At 43.2% G+C, this 10,742-nt stretch overlaps 1 protein-coding gene across 1 annotated transcript in view; it reads left to right on the forward strand.

The window, feature by feature from the left end:
• The window catches only part of DOCK2 (dedicator of cytokinesis 2), a gene marked incomplete at its 5' end in the record, with an annotated part of 407,839 nt that overhangs the window by 186,970 nt on the left and 210,127 nt on the right, over positions 1 to 10,742 (forward strand). The window lies entirely within an intron of this gene.

Here is a 10,742-nt window from a genome sequence, read left to right on the forward strand (position 1 = left end):
TGATCTCAGTGAATACCTGCTGAAGGAATGAAAGATTTCTGCTGTCTATTTTATTTACATACAACCCATCATTCTTTTCCTTAACATGTTAAGTGGTACTTGCATTACCCTTATACAAGTGTTACTGTTATTACCCTTGTGATATGATTAAGCTAGGAGAATAAGGGAGGAAAAGAATTGTTATTGAATACCCAGACCAAATGGAAAGGAAATGGGGGGAGAATGTATTCATACCCTTCAGAGGATGCATATGTCAATAATAATGTCAGTTAACATTTCCAGAGTGTTCGTTGTGTGGCGGAGATGGTACTTTGGGGATATGATCACATTTAATCTGTGAGGTTGACAAACACTATGATCCCCTCTCAAAGAGGAAACAGTAGTCAGAAGGGCTTAAGCTCCTTGTCCAGCATCACACACCTGGGAAGGAGAAAGCTAGAGTCCATACCCAAATCTACAGAGTTTGAAGCTGACATCTTAAGCATTTCACTATACATATCTGGGAAATTGTTTTCCTGAGATGAAATTAATTAGAGAAAATTCCTGAGAGAGAGAGAGAGAGAAGAGTAAATATGTATGTATGTTGTGTATTAGAGGGGGATCAGGTTAAGAGAGAAAATAAACATTATACAAGAGACCTGAAATTCCAGCTGGTAACCGAAAGATGGCATAATGAGCTTGGGGTAGCTCCGTTGCTGCTTGATATGGTCTTGTGGATGGTGCTTATAGCCAGTGAGTGGGGAAGCTGTCCATCGGCCCAGGGCATGGCATGTAGCAGGCGCTTATCCAAGCTACAGGAGTGAGTGGAAAGAACAGAACTAATTGAAAGCACAAATCACTGTTTAGCTTTAAAAGATTCTGATTTTAAAAATAAGATGAGAAAAGATTTATTTCATGCTAGGCTTTCCCTTAAGGATCTTTTTTTTTAAATATAAAATTCCCAAATACTTTACTAGCCCTGTGTGGTAGCATTCTTTTAGACAAATCAAAGTTTGAGAGCTGGAGCATAAAAATGCCAGCTTCATCTCCAGACCTTCCTTTTGTTCCATGATGAGTCACAGAGATGGGAATTATGAAGTTCCTAAATTTTTTAAAATAGCCACTGCGTTCTCCCTAGTCCACCTAATCGAGCAGACCTCTGCTACAAGGAAAGAGAGCGCTCCTAGATAATAAACATGCTGCTGCTCTGACAGTTTCACACGTGGCTCAGTAACATGTGCCTTGTGGTTCTTCAGAGGAGGTGAGCTCAGACTCTAGAGAAGCTGGGGCCTCCACTGGCCACCCAGGGGCTGCTGTTGTTAGCACCCAGAGAGGGAGAGGCAGAGACGGAGTTTGGGTATCATACAGTTAGTACTAGGAGATGCATGACCAGTGCATCATATCCTAATGAAATTGCCTCCAAATATCTCAGTGCCTTTTGGCTTCTCTTAGTGGAGCTGGACAGATCTGACTTTGAACAAGTAACTTCAGTGTGTCTTAAAGGTTAGACTCCATTGTATCTTCTGTCCTGTTTCCTGGTGCTAGAAGAGACGCCAGTCTTTTCTTGTCCTTGGTGAACTTCGGAAACTTTATTTATTTAGTTTTAACATCCTTATTGGAGTATAATTGCTTTACAATGGTGTGTTAGCTTCTGCTGTATAACAAAGTGAATCAGCTCTACATATACATATGTCCCCATATCCCCTCCCTCTTGGCGCCTGTCTCCCATTTAGGCATTGATGAGCACCCTCACTCCCAGCATTTCTTTCTAAGGGCTATGGGGGTTGGGGCACAAGTTATGGAGTTTGAAAGGATTTTACTGGCTGGGAACTGGTCCTCTTTTTCTCAAGGGGTGAGGTGACCTTATTCCATAGCTAGGAAGTCTCTTTACTTCACAGTTCTGCTCCTCAGTTTCCATGTCTGTAAAATGGGGCTAGTAATGGTTATTACTTGTCAGTTCCATGGTGAGGACTGGGTAAAAACCCATGTGTAAGGCTCGCAGCACGGAGTTTAACACATAGCAGACCCTCGGTAAATAAGAGCCATTATTTTCCCCCTTCAGTGCTACAGTCTTCTCCCTACTTTGACACAAGTGTTATGAGTCAGATTACAAGTTATTTTATGGCGTGACTTGGGATAGCACCTGGGTTCGTGCGTTATTATTAAGCTGTTGCTACAGCTGGGCTGTAAATAAAGCCCCCCCCCCCCGCCCCCCGAGATGAAACCCGCCACCAGATGTCTGCCACAAAGGCTTGAATCCCAGACAGGAAGGAGAAATCCCATCCAGAGGCTCCTTCCCTGGGGATGCGGAGGGAATGGAGCTGCCCACAGAGAAAAAACCCTGTTAGAACAACGGCGAATGAAACAGGCTTCCCTGCAGGTCTCCGTCCCTGTTGTCCGTGCCAGGGCGCTGGCCTTCTCAGTGACTCAAGGGATTCAGTTCTGTCCAATGATCCTTCAAAATCAGAACCCACTTTTCTAGATTCATGCTACATTCATAAGTGATGCATTTATGTCGCCATTAAATATTTATGATAATTTTTTAATAATGTGAGGATATTCTAGGACTTAAATATGGAGAAGGATTATAGAAATATAACAACAACAATAAGAAAGCCATCATGGGACCCTGAAGGTCAAAGAGGGGAAGAAATGTGGCCCCTCACCAGAGGCTCTGGATCTCTTAGAGGTCAGACCCAGGGACCTTGTTCAGAAGCTAAAATAATGTTGGTATCGTCTGCTTAACGGACACATGATTTGTACATTTCTGTAGTTTTACTCTTTCTAAAATGATTCGGCTTTCCTTTTAAAATCAGGAGAAAAAAAAAAACCCTCAAACACTATTTCTTTAAAAATAGGAATTAACGAGATAGTCAAACTTACTGAAGCATTTTCATGTATATAATTCCACTTTTCTTCTAACTAGCCTGTGAAGCCAGATGGTTTCATTCTGAAGACAGAGGTGGGGGGTGGAGGTGAAGGTACTTTTCCAAAACTGTGCAGGAAATCGGGGGCTGAAGTCGGACTCCTGGTCTTGTTCTGGTCTGTCTTTCCACCCTGGATTGTGTCCATCTCCATATTTTCTCCCAATTCGTTCAACAAGCATGTGAAGCATTTACAGCATCTCAGGAAACGTGATCAACACTTCGAGGATCCCAGGGATACAGATGACATTTCCTATCCCCCAGGACTTTGCTTCCTGGTGGAGGTGAGTGTGAGGGGTTGACAAAAGAAATGCCAGGATAATATAAGCAGCAGTCTGGTCAAAGCACCATGAGTACTTGGAGGACGATGGAGTGACTAATCCCATGGCAGGAGCGGGGAATGATCAGAAAAAGTTGCAGAGAAGAGTTGACATTTAAATTGCAACTTGATGTCTGGCATAGGAGTGAAGAGCCCAAGCTCTCATGTTTGGCAGACCTTGCAAGAGCTCCAGCCTTCACCATCTCATACTTGTGGACTTGGACAAATTACTTATCTCCCTCCAAGCCTCGATTATTCTTCTGGGAAATAGGGGTCATCATTAGCTACCTTATGGTAATTTTTTGAGGAAAATATAAGATAATGGAAGCAAAACATTTGGTAATAGCCCATTGTAACTTCAAGAAATCGGAGCCTTTATTATCATGATTAGTAGTAATATGGCTACTATTCATTTATTCCCCCAAACAAAAATTATTTCCCATGGTAAATAGGTAATGGAACAGTGTCCCAGGTAGGGGGAACAGCGTGTGCTAAGCCACTGATATGTAATGTCCTCTGACGTTTTAGGAGGTGGCAAGGAGATGGTACAGGGGAAAGTGGAGTGGTAGGAAGTTAGGCTGCACATACTAGGTTGGAGTTGGATTGCAAAGAACCTCGTTGCTATGGGAGGAATTTTATGCCCTGGATGGTGGTGGGCACAGTTAGAAAAACTTGGAGTGGCATGGCCAGATATACATCTTAGAGCGACCCCCAGGTAGCTGCGAGGAAGCTAGATCCAAGGGAGCTGGAAAACTGTAAGGAAAGTAGACTTTGAAGGCCAGTGCAGTGGTCCACACGGAACAGACAAGGGCTCATAACGTTGAAGTCTTTAATTAAACAAAGACTTCCTGGTCTTAAGACTTTACAAGGGGAGGAAAGAAGTTCCTACTCTCATGACATGTTACATAGAGTTGGGAAACAGGGAGAAAACTAGAAACAGCTATAATTCAAGACAGATAATCATCATAAGAGAATAACAAGGACAGCATTAAGAGTGTCAAAAGGAGGAGGGGCATGATATCCAGATGGGTGAATCAGCAAAGGACATGTGCTCATTGTCAGAATCCCTCTCCCCCACCCCTTACTAGACTGTAGTAAGCTGGGACAGAGAAGGGAATCTATAACTGTTTATTAGGAAAAAAAGTGGTTATGGACTGAGGTTCACGTGAGAAGTTTCCTTGGAGCTGGTTGTCGTGTAGTAGTGGAGAGGAGTGAGGGATCAGTTCCGGGAATTAAGATCAGGTCCGGGGTCTGAGTTTGCAAATGCTGATGCTCTGCATGGCTTTTATTTTGCTCTCTTTGATCCCTGATTGAAGAAAGCATATTGTTTTTACCTTGAAACACACAAGCAAACGAAAAGCAATGACAAAAACACATGACTTCTCTTGTCCATCATGCATATGGGAGCTCTGCACGTGGGATTAGGTTCAGTGGGGCTTGGTGTGCTCGGGGTAAAAGCTATGTGAACCACTCTTGATTTCATCAGTTACAATGACTCAGGAGGCTCAGGAGGAAGAAGGCTTTTCTATCAGCATAACCAGGGTATCACAACATTGCGTGTGCTACATGGGGAACCAAGCCCAAGCACGGATGAGAGGTCACTGTGTGTGGCTGAAGATTTAAGAAATATATATTGAGGTTTTGCCAGGAGAAAAAATTATGGGTTTCATTAGAGTGAAATTTAATATACCATAGTTAGTTATGGATTCTGAGAATTCGTGAAAGCCGTTCACAATAATAAAGCTTTTATTTGGGGCTTCCCTGATGGCACAGTGGTTAGGAATCTGCCTGCCAATGCAGCGGACACGGGTTTGAGCCCTGGTCTGGGAAGATCCCACATGCTGCGGAACAAGTAAGTCTGTGTGCCACAACTACTGAGCCTGCGCTTTAGAGCCCGTGAGCCACAACTACTGAGCCTGTGTGCCTAGAGCCCATGCTCTGCAACAAGAGAAGCCACCACAATAAGAAGCCCGCTTGCTGCAGCTAGAGAAAGCCCATGCGTAGCAGCAAAGACCCAACGCAGCCAAAAAAATTTTTTTTTTTTTTTTTTTTTTTTTGGTACGTGGGCCTCTCACCGCTGTGGCCTCTCCCGTTGCGGAGCACAGGCTCCGGACGCCCAGGCTCAGCGGCCATGGCTCACGGACCCAGCCGCTCCACGGCATGTGGGATCTTCCCGGACTGGGGCACGAACCCGTGTCCCCTGCATCGGCAGGCGGACTCTCAACCACTGCGCCACCAGGGAAGCCCCCCAAATTTTTTTAAAAAGGTAAATAAATAAAGCTTTTATTTGCTTTGAAGTAAATAATCCTTTGGTGTGATGCTTATTGTCTTTTCATTTTAATTGTGGTTTAAGCCAAGACAACATGCTCTGCCCCAAATGCTTCTTTAGGGAGACAGACCCTGTCTCCTTTAAATTGCGTTTTGTCTGAAATGGACTAGGTCACATGTAATAAGTTCTGGCATTTTAATGGAAACATTACGGCAAAAATAGTTAACAATCTGCTTTAATTTCAAAACTAATTTTCTCTTTCATACGGTAAGGCAGTATCTTGGTAAAATGTGCAAAATGCATGGGGATTTAATTAAGTTCCGAAACAAGGTTAAACAATTTGTTCCGAAACAAGGTTAAGCTGGGCTGTTAATATTCAAGATGAATGGTGGGGGAAGATGGTAGTGGCTTGATGTTCCTGAGTCCTGAATGCCATGTGGACCACAGTGGAATTAGAAGAACTGGCCACATTAGCTGCTGAAGGCCCCAATCTGTGGAAGGCTAGATGCTCCTGGCAGCACAGATAGAGCCTGTACATAGATAAGGGAAAAAACGGGGAGTCATTTCTTCCTGTCTCTCCACTGAATCCAATTCATTCTTTAATTTATCCCTGCAAAAAATATTTGAATCTCATTGTGCTAAGTGCTGGAGATTCAAAGGTGAGCAAAAATAAGCAGAATTCTTACCTTAGGAAGATAATAGGCTAATGAGAGAGAAATACATTCATCAAAGAATTACATAAATATATGTACAAGGACAGCTGTGCCAAGGACTTTGGTGGAGGGGTCCTGGTGCCAGGTGAGTGTATAAGAGGGGTATTTGGGGTGATCTGGGGCAGCGGTGGTTGTAGTCTTGGAAAGCCTTACTTGGGAAACCCCAGCAGAGCTGGAAACTGGGCAGGGCGGGTGGTGTGGTGGGGACTGTTCTAGGCAGAAGGAAAAGTGTGTACAGACCCTTAAGGGAGTGTTCGCATGGTGGTTCTGAGGAACCCAAGGTGACTCACTGTGACTGTAGAGCAGACAGTGAAAGGGCCTGTGATGGGAACTTCCACAGGAGAGCCAGGTGGGACCTCCTGAGCCATAGTGACAGACCTAGTCTGACTTCCTAAATTTATCAGGACGCCAGATTGTGACAGCCAGAGTGTGACATGGGTCAGGTCTAAATTCAGCAATGACTGGTTTTGCTGCTACGTGGTGAAAGGGAAGGGCGTGCACATGGGGAGACCAGGTGGGATGCTTCTGTGGAGGCCAGCTGAGAGAAGAAGGGGGTTTGCAACGGGAGGCCGGTAGTGGAGAGGCACACTTACCTGGGAAGCCGGCTTAGCCTGGCAGTGAGAAAACCAGACTCTAGGTGGTTCTGCCCGGGCTGAGGATCCTGGAGGATGCAGGAAGAAATCATATATTTGGGAAACCTCAGGACTAGGGGTGATAGACATAAGCAGTAGGAATTCAGGCTGTAAACTGGTGGAAAGAAAATGGGGATGAAGTTGGGATGAAAGTACCCCAAAGGGGTTATGAGCCTTAAGCCGGTCAAACATGGTTTTCACCAAATGCAAGGAGTGTTGCGTGTGGATTTGTCTTTTAGTTCTTTTTATTGCAAGCTATGCTTGATGGGCATAATGATCACAAAGCATCTATGTTTCTTGGAACTTAAAAAGAGAAATACGTTTTTAGCATCCAGCAATTTGCCTTGAGCTGCTTAAAATGAGAGCCTTTTTCAAGTGAAGGCTATATTGAGGCCTCTGATGGGCTAAGAAAGAAACTGTACCTGGAGGTCAGAATGCGTCTCAAGTCTAGTGCCAGTGGTTCCTGGAACTACCCTGGGTGCTGGTGTCTGGTAGACCTTCACACGTTGCACCCACCCACCACATTGCTGCCAGCACTGGCTTCCCACATGATTTCCACGAGCCCTTGGATGCATCATCTATCTAGCCTCTCTTAGTTGCCTCACGCTTCAAATGGCAGGGGCCCAGCCCTTGCAGTGTCTTTTACCTCTAGGGTATTTGATTCCACGCGGCAAGAATCCTTTATTCCCCAGAGTGCTGTTCTGTGCTAGACATGCCTGCGTATTCTTGCTCACTGAGGCCTTTGTTACTTATCGATCATTGTCATGGTTTCTAGTCTTAATAAGGCCAGGAAGAGTTCATTCCTTATTAACACCACTTTTTGCCCTGAGAAAACCTCAAGCCTGTTTCTGAAAACCCATTGCAGTCCCATAAAGGCATCGTCCCTCTTCTCCCCCAATTTACTTCAATAAACAAATGAATAAATACACATTTATTGAGCACCTGGTGTGTGCCCTCCGTAATACTCAAGGTTCTCTCCCACTTAATTGTCAGGCACCCTTGTCAGGGAAGGGTGATGTTCAGCATTATAAGAAAAGGAATCAGCAGCTCACAGAGGCTAACTTTCCCAAGGTCATCCTGCAAAAAAGAGGGTAGTAGAATAATATTAAACCCAAGACTTCTGATTCTGGTTTTTCCCACCTAAACTGGTAAACAAACTGGTTTTAGATGGCTAATGGACAGCGCAGGGAAAAAATTAAATCACGTGATGGTAATGTTGTTTTCTTTTCAGTTCTCTCTCAAGCATCCTGATTAGTCAAGTAGAAGATGCATTTGGTGTTAAAGGGGCTTTAGCACGTGTTGAATATTTGCTGATCTGCCATTTTAACAAAGAGAGCTGGTCTCAGGCTCAGCACCGTTAACACTCAACAGGCTCCAGCAAGAATTTTAAAAAATTATTTTGGTTTCATCTTTTATTTTTGGAACATCATACTGGTTTCTCTCATGGTGGTGATAGATATAAAGGAAGAGGATTATGGGGAAAATAATTAAAGAAATTATTCCTCTTTCTAGGAAGAGAATTATGGGAAAAATAATTAAAGAAAAATATTGAGTAAGTTACATTTCAGGTATATGAGCATAATAATGATAAAAAGCATGAATATGTATCCGTCTGAATGAAGCTGGGAATTGCATCATTGATTCACAGTGCCTCTCTGGCTCCCAGGACGTGTGGGCCTTGAGGAGATCATTGCCATGCTAAGTTCTGAAGCTGCTCTTTTTTTATTTGTTTCCCTGGGAAACATATAGAAGCGATTATAATGAAAACTCTCCCTGCCATTAGGACCATTGGACATCCTTCTTAGGTTTAACTTTTATAACCCAAACCAACCCAAGCTAGTGATGGAGTCTTAAAACCTAGGAAAAATATGTAAGTTTATTGCAAAAGATAATATCCCATTTAAAACAGTTTAGAAATTTACAAAACCTTACATCAGTACGTAGTCTTTAAGAAGGTGCTCTATAGATGAGCTGGTATTAATTCCAAGTATAGCGAGTACACATTTTTTTAACTACAGAGAAAGCAGCTACATAAACGCCTGCAACTTAAGGTGATGTATCAGTCCTTCACCTTTCAATTTTATAAAAGTAACCTTTGCTAAATTAATATCGCTCTGTAAAACCAGATAACTTCAAGTACAGCATTTCTGTAGGATATCACGGTAGATGTCACATAATACTTTACAAAGAAGCAATTTTCGCATGAGTAGGTGAATATAGAGTCTTGGTATATGTATACTTTTTGAAATTTAACACAGAGATGATCGTTTCTGTTTAGCAGGAATGTGTTTACTGAATCCACTTCCCCCATAACAATTTAAACGTTCAATTTTCAGAAGAGACTTCCTTCCCAGTTTCAGGTTGGTGGCCCAAGCAATGTTGTGTTGTGCTTTGGTATAGAATCATTATAGCCTTGTTTGGTTTTATCTCTAGAAATGTCAACCTTTTCAGACCACTATTTCATCTAACTCAGTTGAGGGTTTATCCCAAGGCCACCCCAACAGAAGTGTATGGCAGCATACACTTCTTAATTATCCAAATGTTGGATTATCCATTTTGTGTGAGTTATCCCAGACATCTCTTCCTCATTGCAGGCTGACTTTGACAAATGATCCTGATCACCTCTGGGTGGCTCTGCCCATTTAATGTTGGCATGTGCACGGACTTTATAAAACAGGTAGAGTAGGTGTTCATATCTCCACTCGGGAATGGACAAACAGGCCTTGGAATAGACTGTTCCGTTGCCTGGGTGTCTTAATTCTGGGAATAGGATTATTTGCATTTTACTGTGCCGCCCAGGAACATAAATTAATTTGAAAATTAGCGGAAGCAAAGCAAATTAAGATGGAAGCGCTCCTACAAGATAAAATTATATGAGATCCCCAATGATTTTGCTTTACTGGATTATCCTCTGTGCTGTTCTTTTCGGTTGTTGGGGTCAACTGAGTGTTGATCGTGTGGATACATACTGAAAAATCTGTGGCTTTTAGCCAATGGTACCATATCTTATTGAAACGTGGCTTAAGTATGACAAGTGTATTTATCTTAATTCTAACTTCACGTTATGTATTCCGGTCTCATTTTGTGGGTTTAAACATTACACTAGAAACAGAACAAGAACATCTTGAATGACATTCCAGGATTTAATAGTGCCAGCCAAGATTCCTTGCCAAATTTCCCTCTTGCTGTCACTGAAATAGCTTTGGGCACTGCAGCGCAGGGACAGGGGAAGGTGATAGTGTCCGGGTGGTTTGCTCAGTTAGCCTCAATTTGCAGCGGGGAACGTACGTCCCACGTTTACACAGGATGCTGCACTCTGCAAAGACTCTAACTCAGACACCCAGTCTTCAGCAAAGGGGATTATGAAGTGCCTTCCTCACTGAATGCTCGTTGAGTTTAGGATGCCTTTTCTAAGCAGGCTCAATCCAACCACAGGCTGGTAGAGAGTCTAACAAGAAGGACTATGAGCCTTGCCAACCTACCCCTCGTCCCTAAGAGTAGGTAGCAGTTACTGAATTACATTACTTTAGCTGTTTGTTCAGCCATGCAAGTTTGACTGGACCCACATGTATGGAGGTCTTGTCAAAAGAATGAGCCAGACTCTAAAAGAATTCAGACTTTGGGAGGGAAAGGTCTTTAATACTAAAATGGAAAAAAATATATCCTCATCCCCAGCTCCGCTGCTGCTTCAATCAGGTGACCATTGCCTGGTCACCAGGAAGGGAGATTGTGTAGATTAATATACTTCGAACTTGTCTACAAGGCTGCTGTAGGGATGAATGGGCGAGAACCAGTGTTGTGTTTTGTCTTAGTCTTATTTATGTTTCTGGTAAGATGAAACGGACACATAGGCTGCTGGATCTCATGATCTTAAATGCTGCAGAGAAATTAACGGTGGAATCTTAA

The sequence above is a fragment of the Grampus griseus genome (genome assembly GCF_964374135.1).
Source record: "Grampus griseus genome assembly, chromosome: 3".
Classification (NCBI taxonomy): domain Eukaryota; kingdom Metazoa; phylum Chordata; class Mammalia; order Artiodactyla; family Delphinidae; genus Grampus; species Grampus griseus.